The 26,088-nt window shown below is 38.3% G+C and overlaps 1 protein-coding gene and 1 long non-coding RNA gene across 2 annotated transcripts in view; one reads left to right on the forward strand and one right to left on the reverse strand.

Moving 5' to 3' along the window:
- The window catches only part of LOC115306775, a 22,314-nt gene extending 7,020 nt beyond the window's left edge, over nucleotides 1–15,294 (reverse strand). Inside the window, exons 1-2 of the long non-coding RNA XR_003915440.1 lie at nucleotides 14,843–15,294; nucleotides 8,096–8,189 (exon numbers count right to left, since the gene is read on the reverse strand). This is a non-coding gene — a long non-coding RNA (uncharacterized LOC115306775). The remainder of the gene's footprint in view (nucleotides 1–8,095; nucleotides 8,190–14,842) is intronic.
- Nucleotides 1–26,088, forward strand: part of NXPH1 (neurexophilin 1) — a 288,472-nt gene that overhangs the window by 59,772 nt on the left and 202,612 nt on the right. The gene's annotated exons all lie outside the window — the stretch shown is intronic.

Raw genomic sequence — 26,088 nt, forward strand, 5'->3', positions numbered from 1 at the left:
GTATGGCCAATTAATCTTTGACAAAGCAGGAAAGAGTATCCAATGGAAAAAAGACAGCCTCTTTAGCAGATGGTGCTGGGAGAGCTGGACAGCAACATTCAGAAGAATGAAACTAGACCACTTTCTTACACCATTCACAAAAAATAAACTCAAAATGGATGAAGGACCTGAATGTGAGACAGGAAACCATCAAAATCCTAGAGGAGAAAGCAGGTAATAGCCTCCTTGACCTCAATCGCAGCAATTTCCTACTTGACACATCCGCAAAGGCAAGTGAATCAAGAACCAAAATGAACTATTGGGACCTCATCAAGATAAAAAGCTTCTGCACTGCAAAGGAAACAATATAAAAAAAAAAACAAACGAATAGGCAACCGACAGAATGGGAGAAGATAGTGGCAAATGGCATATCGGATAAAGGGCTAGTATCCAAAATCTACAAGGGACTCACCAAACTCCATACCCAAAAAATGAATAATCCAGTGAAGAAATGGGCAGAAGACTTGAACAGACACTTCTCTAAAGAGGACATCCAGATGGCCAACAGGCACATGAAACGATGCTCAACATCACTCATCATTAGGGAAATACAAATCAAAACCACACTGAGATACCACCTCACACCGGTCAGAGTGGCTAAAATGAACAAATCAAGAGACTATAGATGCTGGTGAGGATGTGGAGAAATTGGCACCCTCCTACACTGTTGGTGGGAATGTAAACTGATACAGCCACTCTGGAAAAAAATGTGAAGTTTCCTCAAAAAACTATCAATAGAACTCTCCTATGACCCAGCAATAGCACTTCTGGGGATCTACCCAATGGATACAGAAGTACTGATGCATACGGGCACATGTTCCCCAATGTTCATAGCAGCACTTTCTACAATAGCCAAATCATGGAAAGAGCCTAAATGTCCATCAACTGATGAATGGATCAAGAAGATGTATATATATACAATGGAATACTACATGGCAATGAGAAAAAATGAAATCTGGCCATTTGTAGCAACATGGATGGACCTCTTGGGTGTCATGCTAAGCAAAACAAGTCAGGCAGAGAAGGACAGATACCTATGTTGTTACTCATAGGTCTAACAGGAGAAACCTAGTAGGAGACCATGGGAATGGGAAAGGTGGGGAAAGATTTGGGGAGAGGAAATGAGGCAAAACATTGGAGACTTTTGAATGCTGAGCACAAACTGAGGGCTGAAGAGGGAGGGGGTAAGGGAATGGGGGTTGATGGTCATAGAGAGGGGCGCTTGTGGGGAAGAGCACTGAGTGGAGTGTTATATGAAAACCAACTTGGTAATAAACTATATAAAAAAAAGATAGTGTGGGGTAGTGGAGAGACCTCATAGTTTAATATTAGAAAGTTTAGTTCTGAGTTCCTCTTCGGACACTTACTCATAGGATTCAGTCATTAAAATTTTCCAAGCCTTAATTCATTCACATGTAGAATACTGAGGGCCACTTGAATAATATATATTTTTAAACAAAGACAGAGAGCTGTTACAAGCCTTATAGGTCATCAGTTAATAGTGTGGTAGGATGAGGTAGTTATCAGGCCCTTCCACTGGACTACAAACCTGTTTAGGAAAATTTTATTACCCATCATTTTAACTGGTACAGTCCTTGTTCTTAATCTGCCTAATGTTAATAACAATGTCTAACTTAAAAGACACATGAAGATACTACATAGAAAGCATTAGCTTACGGTAGGTATTTGTTCTTATCCTTCCTTTCCACCATACCATACTATGTTATCTTACGAATATAATATTACATACTAAATATTTAGGTACTACCATAATCTCATCTATCAGTTTATAAATCATATATCATTGGTTGGATGGGGAGGAATTTTTGCTTCTCAATAGCTTTGCTGGATCCTATTTTACTTGACAACTAGTTCAGAATGATTTGGCCCTTGATTTAATTAAGCCAAATTCCACCTTAGTCCTCTGACTCTGCATCTTGGTTCCTCCAACCCTCAAGTCCTATTGCATCCTCAGTGGTAAAACCAGAAATACACAACCCTGCCTTGAAAGGCAGGTTCCTTCTGGGTTGCCTAATGACTTAATCTTAACTCTTTGGAACATCTTTCTCGAGGTAAGCTTCTGATTTGGACATTAAAATTTTATAATTCTCCAAACAATATATTTAATTACTTTTCTGTTCATAAAAAGGCTTCCATGAGTGATACCTAGAGAAAAATTAACTAAATCACTTTGGCAGTACTTCAGATTAAGACTAAATGAAAAAATAAATGGCGGGAAACTAAAAGAATCCATGAGCAGTTTTTGAATTAGTACAGAAATTGTCTTCACATATATATGGGCTGTTTTCCCAAAACTTTTAATTCACCAATTGAAACTTTGCATCCAAACTGTCACTTGGTACTTCATAGAATGAGTACTGTATTTTCTTCTCCCTCAGCCTTGTGTGAGTGAGGGAATGCGGAAGTGACAGTAAGTGTAGTATGACACTTAACAACCGGGGAGGTCTTTGCTTCCTGTGAAGCAGATCAGTTCCAACATTTGTGGGAACATTTTGAGTAGCCCTATTTACTAGTATAAAAGTCTGTGTTAAAGAATGCGAGAATTGCTGTTTTCTCTGTAAGATGTCAATAGTTTTATAATGGCAATAAATATTTAAGGGAGGAAGGAGGCATGGTGTTTAACTTATTCTAAAGCTTTACATCCCAAGCCATATAATTTAATCACAACAGCCCCGCCCTCCTGTTCTTTAATATTTTACCAAATACATTGCATGAATAAATATTAGCCAAGTACTTCTGGAGTTTGTGATTAAATATTAACAGGGTTATTTTTACAAAATGTACAGAAACATTTCACAGGATTGTGTCTATGATTGTAAATAGGTCTACAAATACTTTGACAGAGGATTGTGGGTTTTTTTAGTGACATCTACTTTAGATATTACTTATTTAAAAAATTATTTTGGCTAATTTGGTTTCTTTTAGTGACACCTACTTTAGATATTACTTACTTAAAAAAAATTAGCCAATATACCTAGCTAATATACCATTTGCCTTCATACTCATCAGTGTAGCTATGATTTATCATCATTTAAAAGTGTGATTATGCCAGGGCAATGAATAATAAAAGTTTTATAATTCATCCTAATAAGTTTGAATGGTAATCTACTTTCTTTGGACATTTCCAGCCAGGCATAATTTATCCCCATCCTTGGCTGTGAAACAATGTGAATCTTCTTAACTGAGTCCCTGACAGATGGCTTCAGTGTTTTCAGGACTCCATTTCCAATCATTTTGCCCATATTGCAAAATTGGCCTTGAAACAGGGTAAAGAGTTGTTATGCTGCATTAACATCCCTTCAGAATTGCTTGCTGTGAAGGGCGTGAAGAAATGAAGGAAATCAAGAGAGCAATACTTGGAAAATATGCTTCTGGAAGTTAAAGGTGTTAGTGACATATTGATGGTCCCAGATTACATCACAATCGCCATTTAATTTTGATTGTAAATCCCAAAGACACATTAAATGCAATAATAAAAACACAAATATTCAGTTAATGTGGTTCATATGCCATTCTGATGACATCCATAATGTGGCAAGCTAGAAAGAGCTCTAGTTTAGTCTGGCTTCCTGTCATCTTAAATCCTGCTGATAGGTACCACCACTGACTATTAGATGAACAGAGATTCTCATAGTACCATTCAAGCCCACCAGCTCATAATGGAAGCACTCAAATATCTACATTCATTTTCCAAGAAACATGAATTGATCACATTCAGCATGCCAAATTTTCATTTTCTTTTGCAGCTTCAGCTGACTGACTTCTTCATATAAAGTGCTGTTCTTTTCTTTTTGTCGCTTTTTAGTTTATGATCAAAATCAATGAGGACTGAAGCTTTCCACAGCCATCTATAAAATGCAATTACTGTATACAACACACAGTAGAACTCCTGTGGTGTATATGTTGAGACATAATTTATGCCACTTACCTCCAGAGAGGTATTGATCTTTTTCTGTGAATGTTTTACAAAAGGGTCTCTTGAGTGCAAGTGCAAGGAAATATGTGGCTATTGGGGCTGATCTATAATTTGATTAATAATGACCAATCTCTTGAACTTGACTCCTCACTACACTTTTATTGTGATTTGACCTTAGAGTTTTAGATTTTTTTTCTTTTGTCATCCTTTTAGTAGCATAGTTATTCCTACATTTTGACATGCTAATCTTATTACTTGCCTTATCCACAATGTTGCTCTCATCAAGTTTGGCAGCACTATAGGGGAATGAATTCTAAATTTGGAATTGGAATACTAAATTAGTTTGTCTTCTGACTCAGCCACTTAATAGTGTACACGTTGGGCACATTGCTTACTTTGTGAGTCTCAGTTTTATCTTATGTAAAATGGAACTAATGATTTATTTCAAGGACATTGTTTTCTGAGAACCAAATGAGATACTTGGTTTGTCGAGTCAGCAAATATTTCCAATCAGGGGTTTTGACAGACTTTGGGAAACATGACAATGAATAAGACAGTCATGACTCCTGCCTTCATGCAGCTTAATCAACTGGCATATAAATAAACTCTGTATTCCTGAATATGTCATACATATGGAAGGTGGTATCATCATCATTATGGTTATATTGTTGTCATTTTTATCATGCCTGAGAGTGGAAAGTAAAACAATGCTGATGCTGTGGTTAAGAGTCGGTCCCATTGGTGGAGGGAACAGTTAGAGCTAATGACATGGAAATTGTTCTGAAACTGCACAATGAGACTTCTTAATGCTCCAAGGCTTAGCATTTATCAGTTCATCCCCTTAAGTTTGGCTAGAAGCTCTACTTATTGATTATTTTCCTTGTATCCAGAGTGTTCTAAGTGAAAGAGACAGAAAGAAAAAGAAGGAAAGGCCTTTATTTATACTCTTCTAAAATGTAATCTATCAGTGTCAATGAGCTTGGGAAGTTCATTTTCAAAGAATAAACCTTCCTGTTTCATCCATGACCCCTCAGGATCTTATCTTGGGTCACCATGTGATGGATAATCCACCAATGTCTCAACTGTCTTTGTGAGTCAGGGCAAATATGTGATTAAGGGGTTGTGGCTCTTTGAACTAGAAGGCTTTAGTCATGACTAGGGTTATATTCTGGGATTTTTTATGTCTTTAAATAATGGGAGGGACAACAGTTAACTTATCTGGAGGGATATCTCCTTTTGAGCCTTCTGTACCAGTCATGGAAGGAAACCTGTTTTAAATTTCTTGCAATTTTAACCATACAGCTCTGGCTATTTCAGCACTGTTAAATGAAAGGTAGGGTTCAAACCCAGTATTTTGCTGGTATAAAAAATAGCAGCAGGTTAGTAAATGATGAATGATCAGACTGCCTGGTGCTTTGACTTTGCTTATTGCTTGCTGTTCCCAGAACCTAATATTCTGAAATATTTGCCTGTACCATATGAAGAAAGAACATTTTGTCCTGATAGAATGAAGGAACAGTTCAGGCTAATTTACCTTAAGCAGGAACCTGGAGAGTAGTATAAACTTCATTGTTATATGACCACAATATATTTTCCCACCTTGACCTGGAGTAAGTGTCCACTTTTGGGATTAGAGGAAAATTAATTGCCTATTTTCTGCTCAGTGAGGTCAGCAACATAATAAAATGCTCACATATATGCAATCAGAAATATTATATGGTCAAGGAAACTTTCTAGGGAGGTCAAGGCCTACTTTTTGGCTTCAGAAAGATTCTGGAAGAAGCCACTTCTAGTCAGATGAGAGCTTTGTGTGTGTGTGTGTGTGTGTGTGTGTGTGTGTGTGTGTGTGTGTGCGCACACATGCGTGCACAGGTGAGATCTTGTTTTATCTCTCTTTTAAGATGAGAGAATTTTCTATAAGTCTGAAGTGTCAGGATAGCATGAGGGTAGTTCTGGATAAGATCCATAGTGTGGGACAGTTTTTCCTAATTTTGTTTGCTCATATAAGAGTGAGAATACAAAAGTAAAATGAAGGAAAACATAGGGAGCAGTTAGTTGATTTTTAAAACTATTTTTCTCTTCGAGGGGCTATACTTCTATATCCTAGATTTGTATTACTGTGTCCATTACCAGAGGCCATAGCTGTGAATGAGATTCCTAGGAGGCTCACAAGAGGTATATGTTGGCACACTTTGTTTTCTAATCCCTTCTTGAATTTTCATAGCAAAATAAAATTCTTAAGCAGGTAACTATAATTTCTTTCGGTAGATATTTATTTCTACAAAGAGGAGAAGGAACTAATATTTCTTGAATACTTAGAATGTGTTAAAATTGTGACAAGTACTTTTACATATATTATTCAGTTTTTCTCCATATCAAACTGTGAGGTAAGTAGTATTTTTTAATTTTACTGTTGATGGAGCTAGGATTTAAACATATTCATTGTGTGACCTTATTTGACATCTGTAAGCCTCCCTTTCTTATTTGTTAAATGAAGCTAATAATACCTTTGCTATAGATGTTTAACAATATAATGTGTATAGACTGAAGATCACTTGTAGTAAGGATTTCAGAAAATGAATTCTTTAAAAATTAAATTTTTACTATTATTACAAATATAGTTCCCCATCAAATACCTTGACAATACAAACAACATGCATCATCTGAATGGTTTATTTTTGTGAAGTGCCAACCAATTGGTTCAATCAAATTGGTAGAATTGTCTTATCCTAAAATTACTGATTTAACTGTTCTTGTTCTAGACATATATAATTTCATGGGTGCATCTACTTATGAGTTACAACTGATATAGGGATTCATCCTTATTTGTGGTAATACTTTATGGTGGTAAGAACATGATCCTTAGAGTGAGAAAGATTTGTTCAAATCCCAAAGCTAGCTAGCCAGTGTTTGCACGCATGCTCTCCCTCTCTCTCCTGTCTCTCTATCTAGAAATTGATTTACAGATATTTATTTTAAGGAATTGGCTCACATGATTCTTGGGACTTGCAAGTCTAGAGTTTGTAGGATAGGCCAACAGGCTGGAAATTCCTACAAAAGTTAATGTTGCAGTCTTGAGTCTTGAGGCAGCCTTGAGACAGAATCCCTTCCTTTTCAGGAAACCACAGTCTTTCTCCTAAGACTTTGAACTGATTAGATGAGGCCTACCTACATGATGATGGTGATCTCCAGGACTTTGAGCCTTTACCCAAAATCTACTAATTTAAATGTTAGTCATATCTAAAAAAATATGTCTACAGCCACATTAAGATAGTTTTTTGATGAAACAAGTGGACATGTTAGCCTAGCTGAGTTGACATCTAAAATTAACCAATATATCTTTGATTTAATGGATGAGAAATTTCAAAATGGGTTTTACATAGGTCAATTAATAGGAGAAATGATCAAAAGCCAATTCCATACTTTTCTAGCCTTTTCCACACGCTGAAAATATTAAAGGGCTAGGGAGTAGGAAGAGAAGTCAAGATTTATGAAGAGATATAATTGAAGAGAGGGATAGGGCATCATAAATCTATACCCCTCCCTTACCCGGAGGAATGGACACGTGTATTACTTCCTTTGTCTAAAGTTTTGTGAGGGAGATTCCCACGAATCCCCTTGGAGACCGTGAAATGTGTTGCTTGCAGTTGGGTGAGGGCGTACACATGCATGAGAATGGTAAAGAGGCTTGTGGCAGCAGCACAGAGGTTGCCGCTATACCATTGGTGTGTTTTCCTGGAATTTGTTTGTGCAAGATATGTGGTAGTGTTTCCAGTAAACCAAACGAAGGAGAGAGAGAGCTAATATCATAGGTCATGGTTCTATCCATTAGGGCCTTCTGAAGAGACAGAGACCCTGTGGCAAGACCCTAGAGGGTGAACACTAGACTTCTAGGGGCTGAGGAAGGAGTAGGTGGCAACTAGGTAGAACAGAGATATAGCACATGACTTGCAATATTTTCATTCTCAAATAACCCGCAAAAGCACCCACTGGAGAGTCAATTTTGAACTGCATGAGTGAGAGTGTATGAAGGTTGTTAAAACAGAACCAGCTCATGTAAGATCTTTCTTTACCCTTTATCTTTCTTTTTTCTACCTCTACAAGATCCTCTCCACTAACCACAGAGCAGCTGGTGTATGGGGGGAAGAGGAAGGAGAGAAATCAGAAGCCAGTCAGGTGCCTCTTTTCTGCTCTGCTGTCAGCCTGAGAAAGCCTGAAGAGAAAGAAGGGAGGAATTTTAACACTAAATTAAGTCAGAGTTTTGATTAATATCATAAACTAGACATTCTACTTTCTGAATTGAAATTATGTTTATAATTATGTTTATAATTTAGAGTCTTTGGAATTTAGAAGAACACAACTGTGAGCAGAAATGCTTTGGGACATGCTCAGGTTTTCATCTGGTGTCAGTGGAGGACAGAAGAGAATTGTGTCTTGTGTACCTGATAAATGGTTCTCAAAGAGTGGTCTGTCCACAGATCCTACACATTAATGTTGTCTGGAAACATGTTAGATATTCAACTCCTCCTCCGTCTTCCCTTGACCTACTGACTCATAAACTTTGGCAATCTCAAGCCCTTTTGGTGATTATTACGCATGCTAAACCTTGGGAATAATTGTCCTACAGCAATGTCTGACAGTGGCACATACCACACTCAGATAAATCTCTTTAATGGTCACCACCTCTGGCAATAAATATAAAGGAGGTATGTAAATAACAAAAGATTTAACTATTCCTCTATGGCAGTAATATTACCACTGATGTTTTCTCTTCTATATGAGATAATCATTCCTGCTCTACTTATTTTGTAAGAATATATTGTATCAAATAAGCTAATATATTTGGAAAAGCTTTTTAAACCATGAAGCACAGTACATATGCAAGTTATTATTATTACAAGTAACTTATTTACATGGACATCAACTTCAGTTTCAAAGTGGTATCCCTGGGGTCTGCTGAACATTTAACTTTCATTATCACACCTGTCAACCAGATCCTACCACTAACTAATAAGGTATCAAGCAGAAGAGCCAAATCAGAAGGGAAAATTGGTCAAATCATGGCTGGATGCTTTAATTTTAGTGAGAAAAATAGAGTTGATGGATTTTGTTAAGGCTGAAATTGGATATTTAGAGTAACTTAATGAGATCTGGTCCATCAATCCCCCTGTTTCCTTTCCCCCACTTTCAAAAATGTTTCTCTTCATCATACAGATACAGCCTTGGGTGAGGTTAATAACATTTGCAAACCAAAAGGAATTTAAGGATGAGATTGACTGTTTTTGAAATTCCCATTTGTGGAAAGTTGTTTCCATATTGAAAATTGTATCTCATTTTCCTCTTTTTCTGTTCTACTGGGGAATTAGAGCACAATGGGATTTTGCATTTATAGATACCGAGAACTGTGTGTCTTGAACTTCAATATCGCCAGCAATAAGTGATCACTATTTTGAGGAGCTCTTATATGTAAAGTCCTAGGGGAAATGCCAAATATGATACAGCTCCAAATTGTTCTCAGAGCTTATTTAGATTGAGTTGAGATTTAGACTTAGGGAAGGGAAAAATGCATGTCAATCAAAAGAGTGGTATGAACAAATACAGCCTAGGTTTGGGTTGGGTAGACAAGGTATGGGCATGGGTGGTGACTTTATTGGTAATTTGGAAATTTTATTTCTGGTTAGGTGGTATCTATTTTGTTTAACATGAGAGTATAATGTTCGGCAGTTGGCATTCCAGCAACTTGGATAGGCATTTTTAGCATGAAGTAAACAGGTTCTACATATTGTAAACCTCTGATGAGCAGGTTGAGATAAAGCAGTAATGCTAGTGGGTCCCCCCACTACAGGTGCCTGGGTGATTAATGGTGTTTGACAGGAAGTATCTTTGAGTTGTGCCAGAAGAGGATGCTTTTTCAGTTCCAAGAGACCACTCTTAAGGAAGGGGCTTGAAAACCCTCCCATTACCACTACAAAAGAGAACAAATTGAGCATAAGAATGCCCCTTCCAACTGAGAGAGCTCAGACACAATGCTCAGGAGACCTCCAGCTGAGGCAGTCGTACACAGCCCTCCCCAGGTTCACAGCAAACACCCAGTGCTCCACAACTGTACTTTCATCAAGTGCCCAGGCAAAGACAAAGACTTGGTAATAAGTGGCCTGATGCAAACAGCAGATCCCAGCTGAGCTACACCGGCCCACAAGGGCCTGTCTAGGTTTAAAGATTAGCAAAAATGAAACTTGGATTCAGCTTTAAATTGCTTGCAGTTTGGTTAACTATTGAATTACTGAAACAAGCAAAGTAAAGATAAGGGTACAATGAGCGAGTGGGTCCTAGTGCCTCTCAGGTTCCGCACGGAGATAGACGCTCCCAAGTTCAGCAATCACTACCAGTGTCCAGTGGGAAGGAAACTAGGGCAGAAGAGCAAAGACTGGGCTGGAGCAAGGCCCACCCAGCCCTTAAGGGTCTATTTTAGGGGTCTTTCCTCTTAATGCCATAGTTGCACACTTCTGGATGTGGGCCTGTGCTGCCGGACTAGCCATGGCTTCCCACATCACCATAGACTTTAGGGGAGAGGGAAAGACTGGACTAGCTAGGAGCCTCCTACTCCAGCCACATTAATTATAGGTGATCACCAGTTCTCTCATGAGGAAGAACCACAGACCGAGCTCTCTCCATATCCTTTACACTGTGCACTGTGTTTTGTATGCAGTCAATGAACTATAAAATAAAGTGAATAATATTTTTTAATAGAGTGCGGGTTATAACATCCTGGACAGTATTTTTTGTCATTTTCCCGTATTTGTGAGTTAAAATATTGCATCTAGGCAATATTTTATGTGTAGATTTGCACTGGCAGAAACTTCCTGGCCATGAGCGTCAAGATTCTGGAACCCAAATAGAGTGAAACAAGGCAAGACTTTTAGGAGTCTGGGTGTACGCAGACCTAAAAAGATAGCAAAAGGTTAGTTTTCTGGAAGCATGCATATAAGCAGTGGTCACGTTTGCATTTTAAATCTGTTTCCCTTCAACAGCATCAAATTCCCACGTGTCACACAACCACGAATGGCAAGAAAATTATCAAGTATTTGAATTGTTTCCTGTTTCTCCAGAAAACTGCTGATGACCCATTGATTTGTGGAAAGGATTCCTAAGTGGGAATTTTTAAAAGTTTGTTGAACTGGAAAGAGGCAGGCTATGACAGTAAGAGCACAGACTTTAGGGGCAAATTGCCTGAGGTCGAATCCCAGTCTGGTATTTCTTAGCGGTGGGACCTGGGGCAGGTTGTTGATCTCTGTGCTGCAGAGAGGGTACCTGCTTTATTTGGCTGCTGTGAGGATTAAGTAAATTGCTATGTTTTGAACATTTATCACAGTGCCTGCTATGTGAGTATTTGCTATTGTTATTTCCAAACACAAGCCTCCTCTTTTGTGAAGGGCACAGTATTGTCTAGGAGTGTTCATTTTGCCTGCTGCTGGGATATAGAATTTTTGAAAGGAAACTTTTTTCTTAACTCAGTGGTTATACCACTGCATATAACTTTTGGAAGTGGCTGATACATTATCCATAATCCTTACAGCAAAATCAAATTCAACATGTATTACTTTCTTAACCTTGCCTTTCACAGAATCATTTAATTTTAATACAGACCATTTCCAGTTGGACATCTTCATTTTTCAGACATATATATGACCAAGGGTTAAGTAAGTGGGTACCAGTCCCAAAGCTTAGAGTTAAAGTCAGAATTCGAATATAGATCTTTACTCTTAGATCTGAGAATTCTCGAATAAAACATAATGTTCAAAGATAAATACTATAAATGAAGTCTCTAGAACTCTAATCTTCTGTTATCATGGTAGGTGTCTTATTAAATCCTTTCAGATACTTGATTTTGAGTTGGGCTCTTCAGCATATGTTTTAGGTTTTTGCTTTGAGAGCTTTGGAAAATCTGTCACCTGTCACAGATATGATTTCTGTCATCTGACTCTTTCAGGCACTAAGGATCTGTCATTTCTAAATTTCATAATATAATGTGGCTATCAGTTTTCACCACTGAGCTGAAGTTGGACTTTTCATGTGCACAGTGCAACAATGGGAGACTGTAATTTGTTATAGAGTAATGATATGGCAAATAATCCGTTCGTGGAGGCTTTGAGGAGCTGTGCTACACAAGATAGGACTACAAAACCATGAGTCTGAGAGCCTGGGAGCAGTGATTTTCACACCCAACCATGCAATCCCTGGTAAATTTTAAAATACAGATTCTTGGACCCATTCAAGCCTTTGGAATTAGAATATATAGTGGATGGCATTATTCTTTAAAAATTTCATGGTGCTTTTGATGAACCACTTTCCCAAATGACACATTAAAATGGTACTAAAACTCTGGAGTCATGTTTCAAATATTAGAATCAAAGCACATGAGCACTGCTAAGGATTTAATGTAACATCCAGTCCAATTCTACATTTTGTAGGTGAAAAAAGTAAGATTGGGAATGACTTTGCAGTTTTAGCATTATAGTGGTTTAGAGGAGAAAGAAAACTCATCCTTGATGCATTCTTGATGCAACTCTTAGCATGAAGAAACTGAGATGCAGGAGGGTTGTGTGAAGGGCCTGGGGTCAAACTCAGAGCAGCAAACGGAGATCTATCATTGCCCTCATCATATGGATAAGAGAGTTACAACTGGTCTTTCCACATTAGTGTGGAATGGGTTATTGGAGGGTAAGGCGCCCATGGCCTGTATACCTATCAAGCTGGCTTGCATGAATCTCCTAAACTTAGAATATTTCACATTTCAGAGAAAAAGTTAATTTAAGATGTCATTTGAGGTTGAATCAATCTGGATCACAGTTGTCGAGGAGTTAATATAGTAAAGGGGAAAAAGCATTTGGCTGAGAACTGGGAGATATGGGATCGGTTCTCACATTCATCACTAATTAGCGTTTGGGGGTCATAGGGATAACATTTAACCTCTTCCAGCCTCAGTTTCCCTATGTCAGGAATTAGAATGATCATATCTTCCCTAAGTACTTTTAGAATCATATGGATGTAAACTTTAAAAAAAAAGTCCCAAGAGAGTATAGTAAAAAGTATAATGCATTATATATTTTTAATCTTGTATGGGAAACCATTTCAATAGAAATATCTTTTATGGAATAGGGGGATGCTAGTTAACTTGAGTTTATCATTTGGCCAGTGCTATTATATCAATCACTTAAAACACTAAAATATATATATGCCTTTGCTATGTATTTGTTTTTAATATCACTTATTTAAGGTATATTGCTGATCTTTAGTATGACAGGCAATATGTTTATTACACAAGTATATTTAATGGGAAAATTGTAAATGAAATAGAAGGAAAACAGTTTTTCTTTACCAACAATACTGGGTCATATCAGACATTTATGTAATGTTAGATCTTAAACTATACTTACTTCTTTCCTTTCTGGCCCTCATATTAAAATACTGTTAAAATAAACACTTTAAAAGTTCTTATTGTGCAGGCGATTATTTTGTACTTAACAGATAGGATTTTATTAATCCTCCTCCATCAGTCAGTGTCCAAGAAGGAGACAGAAACCACAAGTGATTTGAGCAGTGGAAGTAAAATATAAAGTATTAAAATCCATGACAAGAGATTGGAATTATGAGTCACTGGCTAGTAAGAAGTAAAGAGAACTCAAAATTAGAGGATTAACATATACAGGAGCAGCCACTACCCCCCCCCCACCCCCACATTGTGAAAGAGCCTCCAAGGAAGAATTAAACCTGAAGTGGGTCCTCCTCACTCTGGGATTAAGAGTCACACCTCAGTGGACGGGGTGTGGTTTTGGCATGCAGGATGGCAGAGGAGATTCCGAGGCACTTCCCTGGTGGAACCTGCTGTGAATCTTCCCTGGGGTGCTGGAGGAAGCTGCTCACAAGGGTGTGTGGTACTTCAGAACTTGCTGCAGTAATGCTCAAGGAAGTGTTAGTTTAGGGTGGCAGGGAAGCTGCTGGGTGCCAGGTGCTGGCTGATGTTGGCCACTGCACGCTGCAGAAACAGGGCACTGGAAAATTCATCCCCTACGAAGCCTGATACTGGAAAGACCACAAGCTGCAGGAGGCTGTTGAATGATCATGAGTGGGAACTGGGAGGGAAACCCCTTTCTCTTCTGGTGTCTCCTGGTGTCCCCTCATGACAATGCTCAGCATTGTGCCATTTGGCAAAGGAGAAATGTTTAAAGGATCCATGTCAATTTGTGCAGAGCAGGCAGCAAAGGTTGAGTTTGGAGCTTTGAAGGCATATATTGATAACTGGAACACCTTTCAACAGTTCTGTGAAATAGGTCCTACTATTATCTCCACTTTACAGACAAGGAAACTAAGGCACTTGCCAAAGGAAGGTCACATGGACCTTAAGTGACTGAGCTACGATTTGAATCCTTATATTTTGGCTCTGGCACCCACTCTAAATTACTCCCCTGTGTAGCTTTCATGTTTATTTCCTCACCTGTGATGCATGTTCAGCATTATCTTGTGGCTTCATGTGCAAGTCCCACTTGACAGTCTCTATATTTATAGAAATTATATAAAATCCTTGAACTTTAACACAAAGTTTTCTTGTTGCTCTCCCCATGAGGCCATTCTTCTGTTTGTTTGCCATGTTCGTTTAATTTTTTCTAAAATTGTATATCCAAACCAAACCTCAGATCGATTTGCTTTTAAACATGAGGCAGAGAATGTGAAGGAGCAATCTGTGGATTCTCTCTGTAAAATTTCTATGTATTTGTGTTTTTGTATCTTTACATTCTTTATATACTTCTATATGTTTTTTCTGCTTTCCATCTCACCACACTAGTTCAGACCCATCGTACCTCTTACCTGACTATGAACACAGCCTGCCTTCCTGTCTGCCTGCTGCCACCGTCCCTGTGTTAGCTTTCATGAGGAGCAGCCCTGGTCTGATCGCCATCCTCTTCCACAGTCTCTGGTGGTTGCTCAGGTGCTATCCTATTTAAGTACATTCCTTCCGTTCAGCCTGCTATGTTCTCTACATGATGATCCTGTTAAGCAGATTTCTGCCTCTAGCCCTCCTCTCTCCTACTAGCACCGATTCTCCTAGCTAAGTGACTAGTCGGTGTTCCTCCAACCTTGTTTCCTGCCCCCATCCTTTGTTTCAGGTGTACATTTTGCTGGAAAATTCTCTGCTCAGCTGCATGGGTTCGATCCAACCTCGTTTCAGAAGCTCCTTCTTCCACAAAGCCTTTCTGGTTTTCATATCATCTTTTTCTCTTTTGAGACTCTAGAATGCTGTATTTTTCTCATATTGTAGCCTTTTAGGATGGCAACATTGTTCTTGATTTCTATACTATTATTACATCACAAGTTCCTTAAAGGCAAGGGCAATATTTTATTATTTTCTTTCTTTTTTTCTAGTTATATCATATCATATCTATCATCTATCTATCATCTATCTATCTATCTATCTATCTATCTATCTATCTATCTATCATCTCTCTATCTATCATCTATCTAATCTATCTTTCTATTTATCTATCTACTTATCTACCTACCTACCTAATTAACTCCTTACTTGCCTACTTAACTCATTGTATCTCCCAAAATTGAAGAGGCCACCAATATAGGTTTGGACCGTCAATCCAAGTTTATAAGACTTGCCTAGGCTTACTTAGCATCACATTTACTTAGAAAGGATGTAGAACGGGGAAAACAAGTATGAATTACAGCATTATTATAGAGTCTACAACCATTCAGATATGCTTTCTAATGTTTCTTAGTCATTGCTGGGATATATTTTTCTGTCAATATTAATAGTGAGTGAATGGAGAAGTCACTGGTTCTGGGGTCCATGAGCTCAAATTCCCTGTTAGCTATGGAACTTTGAAAAGGGTAAATCATATTACCTAGCATGGTACCCAACACATAGTAGAAAATGAAAACTTAAACAAATTTTAATTTTATGTTACCTTGGATTAAGTTTTTCGTTTTTCTCTGCCCTGAAGAGTCAACATTCTCCTACCTATCAAGAGTATGCTTGGCCTCTGAGCCATTGCAGGCCCTGCTTTTGTCTCTATATGCTTTTACCTGTTTCTAATTCCTAGCCCCATTCACACCTCCAATAACTGCTTGATCTCTGGAACTTTTCTACTGATATGGGCTCATTTTCAGTGCTGACATCTTGCTGATCCTTGAAGGCTTGCCTCAAGCTCCTCTCCAGTTCTAGGTCCTTATTGTTTGTCTATAATTTGTTCCAGAGTAACCTGAACTGCCCAAACAGTCATTTATAGAGTTCAGTGTTGCAGATTGAATTCTTGAACCATTCAATAGAGGCTCCTGGTAGAAGCAGTATAGGAAAAAAATAGATTTAAATATCATTTTTCATATTAGCACACTCTAGTAGATATATCCCAGTATATACTTATTAAATAGCATCCACAAAACTTTTTGGAAGAACTTAGACTTTTTTTGTGCCTAGTAGGCTTCCTATGTGACTAACTGGGGATTTTGGCTTACATTAAAATTTTGTGTACCCTGAACATTCAGTAGCTCTCAGTTGAATATCTGTGTAAGACACATGGTGTTTTGTTATCAATTATCATAAATCTCATTGTATGCTCAAAAATTAACTTTAAAGAGCAGGCAGGTGTCTCTGTTAAGACAATGTCTTAACCTGGTGATTATCTTTCTTGAGGGCACTTGCCTTTTTGAAGCAATCTTGCTGCATTTAGATAACTGTTTCCAAACTTTGATGTGCATAGGAGCCACTTTCCATGCAAATTAAAAATGTAGATTTCTGAAACACCAACCATTTTGATCCAGTAGATCTGGAAATGGGTCCAGAAACCTGCACTTTTAAAGCATCCAGTGTAACTCTGATGCATGTGGTGTGCGGATCATACTTTAAGAAACCCTAAACTAGTCTCTAGAGAAGATATTTAAGTGTTCCATCATTTTCGAGGTACTTTCTGGGTTGAATTTTAAAATATCACTTAGGAATTATGATGATTTTTAAAAACAAGTTTATCAGTGTATAACTTACATGCCATAAGCTTCACCTACTTTAGTGGATGATTCAATATTTTTAGCTCATTTGCTGAGTTGTACAGCTATCATGATAATTGTTATCTTCTCTTCTTTTGCCTGGATTAATCTTCAACACAGTCTATTATGCTGACTGGTGAAAACGTATAATAGGATTTCTTATTTGGAAGGTAACAGAGTGTTTGGGAGGACCAGAGAGTCAAAAGACCCAAGTTTGAGCTTTAGATCCAACACCCAGGGGCCTGAGACCTAGGGCAAGAGAGAGAGCTTATCTGAGTCTTCTTCACCTCCTTTATAAAATGGGGATAATATTAATTAATATTTCTTCTATAGGGCTCTTATGAAGATTAAATAGAAAAAAGTTTTTGGAGTATAATTTGCAAACATATTAGATTTTTAAACTAATGAATACCTACCTTCTGTTTCTCAATTGCTGGTCTAAAAAGTGAAGGTACATTAATGAGACACCATCCCTTCTGCCTTGGAACAGACAGTAAGGAAATTGAACATTGTCCCATGAGGGCATATAACAAAGAAATTTTAATTGAGTGAGGAGAGGGGAGTCTGAGGAGAGTAAGGAAAGTTTTGTCCAAGGGTATAGTGTTTGAGATGAGAGGTAATGAATAAACTAGCATTAACTGAGCAAGGAGATGGTGGTGCTAGCAGTTCAGGCAGAAGGAGTAGGGAGTGATGTAGCAAAGGGTACAGGATACATTTGTAGGATGTGAACAAATTCTGGGGTAGCTGGAGGATGAAGCTCAGGGAATAACATGGTCCTAGGGAGCAGCCACCAGACCCTGCATGCTCTGTAGCCCATGTGATGGTTCAGGGCCTGATCCTTGAAGGGTGTGAAGTGCATGGGCAGGTGTGTGTGACATGACCAGATTTGCATTTCTACTGCCCACTCTGGGAAGATGAATGTGGAGTGTGGAAGGGCAGAGGATGCCAGAAAGCCAGTTGAGAAGCTATTGTAACAACTGAGATGAGGGACAATGGGTTAAGATGGTTGTGGTAGACTTAGAACAATGCTGAGTATTCAAAGTAGATTTAGGGGATGGAATTGATTGGGTTTGGTTATGGGTTATATTTGGAGGGTGTGGGGAGTGTGGTATCTGGATGACTCTTTATTTCTGACTCACAGAATCGAATAAGGTGGTGATTCATTTCCTAAGATATGGAACACTACCAGGACGAAGAGTTTGAAGGTGAAGGGAGAGATCATGAGTAGAGCACACGTAAAACACTTAGAGCCGTGCCTGATGGTCAATGAATGGTAGCTGTGATGATGGTGGTGATGATTTTAAGATGCCTTCAAGGAATCCTAGTGGATATCTTGAGCTGTAATGAGCCATACAAATGTTGGTTATTACTATTATTTTTGTCATAAAACTTGGCAAGCAATATATTAATTCATGTTTTAATTTCTTTAACTTATACTTCAAAATCACTTATAACAGTAATCCTTCCCCCAACGGCATAAAAGCAGGATTTTACTATATTAAATAGGAGCCCATGTTTCATAATCTTCCAAGTTTATTGATTGAAGCTGAAAGCTTCAACTAGATCATTCCTCGGAGTTCCTCTAGGGAGTGTTACATTAGAAAGATAACAGCAGGCTTGTAAATTAGTACAGTTTACCAACCCACAAACATTTGTCACACTCTCCCCTCCTCACCAGAGAGCAGAAGGAAAATAAACAGCCTTTCCTCAGTGCCTTCTGCTTCATGATTTGTTTGGCATAAATTGCTACCTGCCTTGTGGCTGGGCAGTTAGCTAATTTAAAGGCTGAATGAGAAAGCTCTGAAAACAGCCAGAGTGTTCTATTGAAGTAGACGGCCAGTCAATAGGGAAAAGGGGGAATAAGCTGATTAATGATGAAATCAGGAACACCCTTTGAAAAGAATCCTTATGCTTTGCTAAGCTGACTTAAGGGAATCTCATATTCTTGGTGCCTGGTGGTCATCCAGTATTTCTGATTTCAGCTCTAGACAGTTCCCTGTGTATTATTATTATAATTGTACCTGATACATTTTTTTCCCAGTGGAACAATACTCAGATAATTCTGACTTAGCTTTTATTTTTCTGTTATATATTCAGTTGTCTACTGTGAAACAAAATTATAATTAGATGAATATTTGCGTATTTATAGGTGTAGTTCAACCCAAGAGAAAAATCTAGATGTTTTTGGCTAACAAACTTAGATTGCTAAGGGTATGTGGAGTTAGTGGTTCTTTAACATCTGACTTAGGTTACCATTCTGATTGCTTCGTTAATTGTGTGACATTGGCTGTGTTGAATTACCTCTCTAAGGTTTGCTTTTCTCATCTGTAAAAGAGAAATGATGGTAACATTATTTCCTTAAAGGATAATTGTCAGAATTAAATGAAGAAAATATCTGTTATAAATATCTGCAAAGTGCTTTAAACAGTGCCTGCCACATGAAATGGGTGTCTTCTTCTGTTCAAGCTGCTGTGAAGGATATGAAGGATACTTGAGATTGGGTAGCTTATAAACAAGAGGAAGTTATTTTTTATTGTTCTGGAGGCTGAGAAGTCCAAGACCAAGCCCTGGCAGATTCTGGGTCTAGGGGCAGTCTGCTTCTTGGATCATAAATAGCTGTCCTCTTCTGTGTTCTCGTAAGGTGGGAGAGGTGAGGGAGCTCTCTGGGTTGTCTTTCCCAAAGGCTCTACTTCCAAATAATCTCACATTGGGGGATTAGTTCCAACATAGGAATTTTGAGGGAATACACATTTGGTCTTGCAATAAGCATTCCTTCTGTGAGGGTTTTACTTGCTGCCAAAGTCTCCCTTCTTAGCTCATGGAGAGAGAGAGAATGTAAATATTTCTCCATTCTTGGGTGAGAATTGTGGGTAGAGTGTGAGCCAGACCAAAACAAAGTGCCCTTCACTTGTGAGATTGCAAATTTGCTCAGTATTTTTCTTCTAAATGTCTAAGGTCTAGAATGTGAATTTTGGAGTACAGGGGCTCCACCTCTTTCTTTTTATAACGCCAGTGTCTGGTCCCATGTACTCTATAGGGTTGATCGATGTATGTTGTATAAATGAATACCAAGTAGTGCTCTATAGGCTTTTCATTGTCTGCAAGACTCCATGAATGGTACAAGTCAGGGTCTTTTAAAAGGAGAGCCATCAATCTAAGGCTGTTAATAATATACCCATGGTCATTTGAGGAGGTGGGGACTTCAGAAAATGGGACTGGATTTCCTGGCAAAATGGAAAGCTGATTCTTGCAACACAGTTTTTTGCAACACAGTTCCAACAAGAGATACTTGTAAAATCAACTCCATATTTGTATATATTTATTTCCTCCTTTTAAAAGATAAGATTTATTTAAAGTAGGCATGAAACACCATGAAAAAATTTCTAACACTTTGCATAATTTTGATAACTTCATTAAGTGATATGATCCATTAGTGTATGACTGCTAAGTCTATGGTTTACTAGTCTGAGATGAACCACAAAACTTACCTGTATTATTTAAAAATTAGAATGTTGATTCCACAGGGAATGCCATGCTCATTTTATATTGCAAGGTAGAATTCATTTTGGAAGGCATTTTGTATAATTCAAGTAGCTTAATTCTAAGTTAATAAATATATTGTGGTGTCTAGGATAAATATCTTGTTTTAAAGTAGCAAGTTCATTCTCCAAAGACGGTATCAATTTGTGCCCTCTTATAAAGAGTAATATGATGATATGTAGAGTGTCTTTTCTTTCTTCCTTTCTCTCTTTCTCTTTTTCTGTCTCTGATGATAAACATCTTCATTTGCCCAGGGTCTAAAGTAATCAGAGTTATCTTGAGAAACCTGCTGGTGAGTCTGATTCTCCCTCTTTACTGCATTCTCCCTCCTGTTCCTGTGTGTGGGACCAGCAAGGGAGCTGGCAAAGGTCTGCTGTGGGCAGAAGCTTGCGCTCTATCTGAGTGAGAGGAGAATAGTGAAAGTGGATGGGGACATTGGCTGTCCCATTCAACCTCTGTGACCTGCGTTGCTTTTGATGTTTCTAAGCCCAAGCCTCAGTAGCCCTAGTGAAATAGTTCACACATGTTCCAACAAAAGCAAAACCAATGTAAGGATGTCTCATCAATCCTTTGTGTAGTGAGCTAAAGGAAGTATGTGTGACATTTTATCATGTAGCTGAGAATTAGCGGTGCTTATTTTTTCTTAAAGCATCTGCTTAATAATGGCTTTTTAAAACGTCAATAGGAAAGAGTCTGTGAACAAGCCTTAGCTACACATCTTGCACTGAATAGGTTTATTTAGATGTTTACTTTTTCAGAGTCACTAGTCCAGAGCTCATCCTAAACTTTAAGGTTTAGGTACCAATCCTGACAAGCTTATGTGCCAGGCACAATTCTCCCACATACTCTGGGAAAGTTGTTAATAAAAAAGGGAGCCCAACTGAGGACCAAGTGAGGCCAAGATCCAGGTGTGACAGAAGGGGAGGTGCTGGGGAGGCAAGAAATAGAAACTGAACATTTGACCTATTTCCGACCCTGGAATGACTATAAGTCAATGACAAATCTAATTGTAGTCTTATTAGTAATTCCTAATGTGTATCACTGTACATAAAAATGAAATAAAATGCTTTCCCAAACATTTTTTCGTATAATTCTCACAACCACTCTGGGAGGTAATTCTTATTATCCTCATCTCACAGATGGCAAAATAGAGGCCCAGAGATGTTAAGAAATTTGTCTGTTGAACAATTTGGACTTTATTCCAGGAACTTTTGTTTTTTCAAATACTGTGCACATACAATTCTAGCATTAGCCTCATTAAAAATGTAGGGTCACAAGGAAAGGTATAATATTTTGAAAGTTTTTGAATTTTGATGATTGAAGAAACATTGCATTTTGTTTTTAGTTAGAATAAGAGATATGGCAACAAAGGTATAGAAAGCTTGCTCCCTTTGGGGGGAATTATATAAATATTTGCTAAAGGTAGGGATATATAACTTTAAATGATATTTATATTGTATATGTCCTATGTGAATGATATTTATATTGTATATGTTCTATGTGTATTTATATATGTCATTAATATTTACTTTAAAAATTCTATTATAGAGTCAAAGTGAGGGAATAGTAGGAATTTAAGGTATTTGTTACTCTTAGCTGGAGCTATAGTCTCTCTCAATAAACACTTCCCAGTTGGCTCTAATTCATTTAAGTTTGAACTTCTGAACCCTTTCACTGGAAAGTTCCATTTATTTTGTCATGGATCTTGGGAAATAAATACCTGTAGTATGTGGTACCAATCTGATCTTTGTTTCTTTGACCTTGGATCAATAAAGGAGAGGCTGCAATAGATGTTCTCGACTTTGTAAACAAATCTTACTTTAAGTAGAAAGATAGAGCTTGGTTTTAACTGGAATCCAAAAACAATTAGACTTGAATTACAACTATAGACAAGTTTTCTAAAGAAACGATGTATTGTGTATAACATTAACAAAGGATTCTTACCCCTAATGATAACAGGCAAAATGGGGAATTATGAATACTTCCTTTATGAATCCTTGCTATGTTACCAGGATCTCTGTTGGTTACTTTCTGGGTTAATTCCTGAAGAGTTTATCTCCTTTTCCTAGAGACTATAAGTCTTCTGTTAGATGCTGCCAACCACAATTTTGCATTTCCTTCCTAAGTGTGGAAATTGTACTGCCTATGAATATTGTCCTTGCCTTCGATTTAGAATTTTTTTTCTGCAAGTGACCTTGGGTCCAATGGTGTCTGGTACCCTGCCCCTTCTCCCAAGTATAAGGCAGTTGTGTACAGTGTAGACCAATCCCTCATTCAGCTAGAGACCTTGAAATGTCTCTTTCGTTCTGTGAAGACTAGAGATGAGCAGCCGAAGAGTAGAACAAGAGAGGAAGCTGCATGTTGTACCTAAAGGGTTTGGGGAAGACTTCCTACCTACACCCTAACCCTCTGGCCCTAGAGAAATGGTGGGCTCTGTGCCACTGGCACCAACATAATACAGTTAATATCAGTTATTTTTGCTCCAGTATTGAATTAGATTCTTAGCTTCAAACCCTCACGCAGCAGGTTTGTAGATCCCGCTGAAGATTCTGGCGCAATTTCAGTCCTAGTGCAGGCAGCTTCAATAAGACACAGACCAGGGGATTGAATTGAAGGCATACTTCTTTTTATCAAGGTTGACTGAAAGAAAGTAGCCACCAGGAGGTTCTGACAGCTCAGGACTGGGCGACCCTGCCCCGGCAGCTCTGGCCCTTGGAGCCCAGCCAGGGCAGACACTAGAGATGAGTCTCTCTACAGCTGCAGATGCCAGGGCTCAAAATGCATAATCCAGAGCTTGACAGCTGCCAGACTAGCCCCTCGAGTGCCCAAATGAGTTGGCTCTTCAGAAGGAGATGACAGGAAGGAACCAGAGGGATTGCTGTGGCTCTTCTCCAAATACAACATTAAAGAGAAGTTAAGAGGACATTGCAATTTCCTCTATATTTTAAGAAGCTCAAAGAACCATGCAATAATCTTAGCCCAGTGTATCATTGCAATACCTAGAGGAGGTTGTGAGCTAAATTCTGTGCATTTTTTTGTCACTCTTTCCCGTTCTTAAAGCATTCATTCGTTCAATCCATTGCTACTACATGGCAAGTAGCGAGACTACAGAGGTTAAATAAACGTATAGTAATTTACTTTAAAGTAATGGTTCTCCCATGTTGTGAACACAGCCCAGACAGGAGGGGCTGAAGGGCCTATGGCTCACCAGCTTCATCCTTTTCCCTCTCTCAGTGGCCAGAGATTTGAGGAGGTGAGTATGATGAATTTACTTTAGAATTAGTGATATATACATGGCTTATATTTGAAATAATTGTCTACTCTGTAGGCTAAAATAATTCTGATGCAAATACACATTTCATCCTGCCATATAGGATTAACCAAATAACTCAAGGTAAATTGATGATGATGAAGTTAAATTAATAGTAATTTTTTTACTAGTTGTAACAACTGCAAACTACATCCAATTTATAGTCCTGATACTGTGCTGGTAATCAAGTGTTTTTTTTTTTCCAAATTCAAAATCCCATCTATTTGCTCACATGTGCATAGAGGACCAACGCTGTATGAGAGCCAGATTACTTAGAGAACTGAATGACTTAGAAGCACGTGCTCAGAAAAACTTGTTTTCTTTGGCAAATTCTGGTGTTGGAAACTTCTGGAACACTGGGTATTTTACTAGCAAGTAGTCTTTAGTGTACATTAAGATGTACAGTATTGACTTTCATGATCCCTAAGGACCTGGAAAAAGTGTTCTTTTTGGAATTGCTCAAATAAAGATACACATTAGAAGATACCATCGAAGAAGGCAGGGAAGTGCCCAACTACCTAAGTAATGAGGGAAGATTTCTTTTGATTAGTGCTTTTTGGCTTGTTAACTAATAATCATGGCATAGGAGTTTTGCAGGTAAATGGAATGCTAACATGTTTAGGAATATTCAGAGGCTCATTTTAGGGGAAGGAAACAGAATGTATAGGGGTGAGAGGAATAGAATGATCTATGGGTTTGTAGTCCCTTACCTGCAATTTAGAAATCTCAAAAGCTTTAAAACATGAAGATTTTTCTTAACTCATTTGTCAACTTTTAACGTGAAGTGATGTGAGGTTATATCTAGTTTCTAGTAATTACTCCAAGTGGTAGTATTCACATATCTAATTGCAGAAATATTAATGTGCCAAATATAGGGTATATTATTATATGCTACCAGGGGTTTTACATCATATATGCTACATGTACTATAATGCTTTTATAAAAAATGAAAATTCCTGAATTTCAAAACATATCTGGCCCTAAAGGTTTCAGGTAAGGGATTATATACCTTTGGTTAACTCCAGACATTTCATTATGTTTAGGGAGCAAGGGAAATTTGGAGGTGTGGTGGGAGATAGAATGAAAAAGGTAGGCATCATTTGAACCCCCTGAATTTCCTTTGAGCTCACCATTAAAGGTTTCGCAGGGAACTGTGTATGCTATGTGGTTTGCTAGACTTGCCTTGCACCATGTATTAGTTTCCTAGGGCTTCCATGACAAAGTGGCACGTAACTGGGTGGCTTCAACAGCAGACCTTTGTTGTGTCACAGTTCTGGAGCTAGAAGTCTGAGCCCAAGATGTTGGCAGCGTTGGGTCTTCTTGGGGTTGTGGGGAGAGTCTGCTTCAGGTCTCTCTCATTGACCGTTTTCTCCCCATGTCTCTCTACATGGATTTCCCTCTGTGTGTATCTCTGTGTCCAAATTTATTTTTTGTAAGGATACCAGATTAGGGCCCACACTAATGACTTAATCTTAAATTACATTTATGAAAACCTCATTTCGAAATGAAGTCACAGTCTGAGATACTGAGGGTTAGAACTTAAACATACAAATTTTGGGGGTACACAATTCAACCTTTAGCTCTCCACATCCTGCCTGTTCTCAGTTCCTTCAGTTTCTTATATTACTAGACTGAAGATAAAAGTGTTGTTTCTCTAATAGCTATTCATCCTCTTTGAGCATTTATTAAGCATTTAATATTCACAAAATGTGTATGTTAATTATTGTTTCCTTATTTCTAAGAATGACTCAGAGAGGCCCAGTAACATCCCTAAGGTTACACAGTAAGTAGCAGACTTGTGATTCAATCTTAGGCTTTCTACCTTGGTAGACAAGCTTGGGATTTTTGCCCACATATTGGGAAATGGTTAAACCAGGAGAGAAGCCTGTCCTCCATACTTCCTGAGGATGGTGTATAAACCCCCCCTTCCCCCTTTGCTGATCACATCTAGAGTGTGGATTTTTGAAAGTTATGGGGTATATGTATCTGGTAGGTAGGTCCTACCGTCTCTTTGGTGCTTTACACTGTCTGCTCTGATCCCTACAGGCACTCTGTAAGCCTGCATGTCAAGGTTTCCAATTCCGTGCCATTCTGTTTCACCAGACGAATGTCTACCTCACTGCACCCCCTCCCCCTCCAGTCAGTGATTCAGCTGAGATGACTTAACACAGATTACACACTCTAAAAAGAAATTTACTTTACTGTCTTATTTTAC

The sequence above is a fragment of the Suricata suricatta genome, chromosome 2, assembly GCF_006229205.1.
Source record: "Suricata suricatta isolate VVHF042 chromosome 2, meerkat_22Aug2017_6uvM2_HiC, whole genome shotgun sequence".
Lineage (NCBI taxonomy): Eukaryota > Metazoa > Chordata > Mammalia > Carnivora > Herpestidae > Suricata > Suricata suricatta.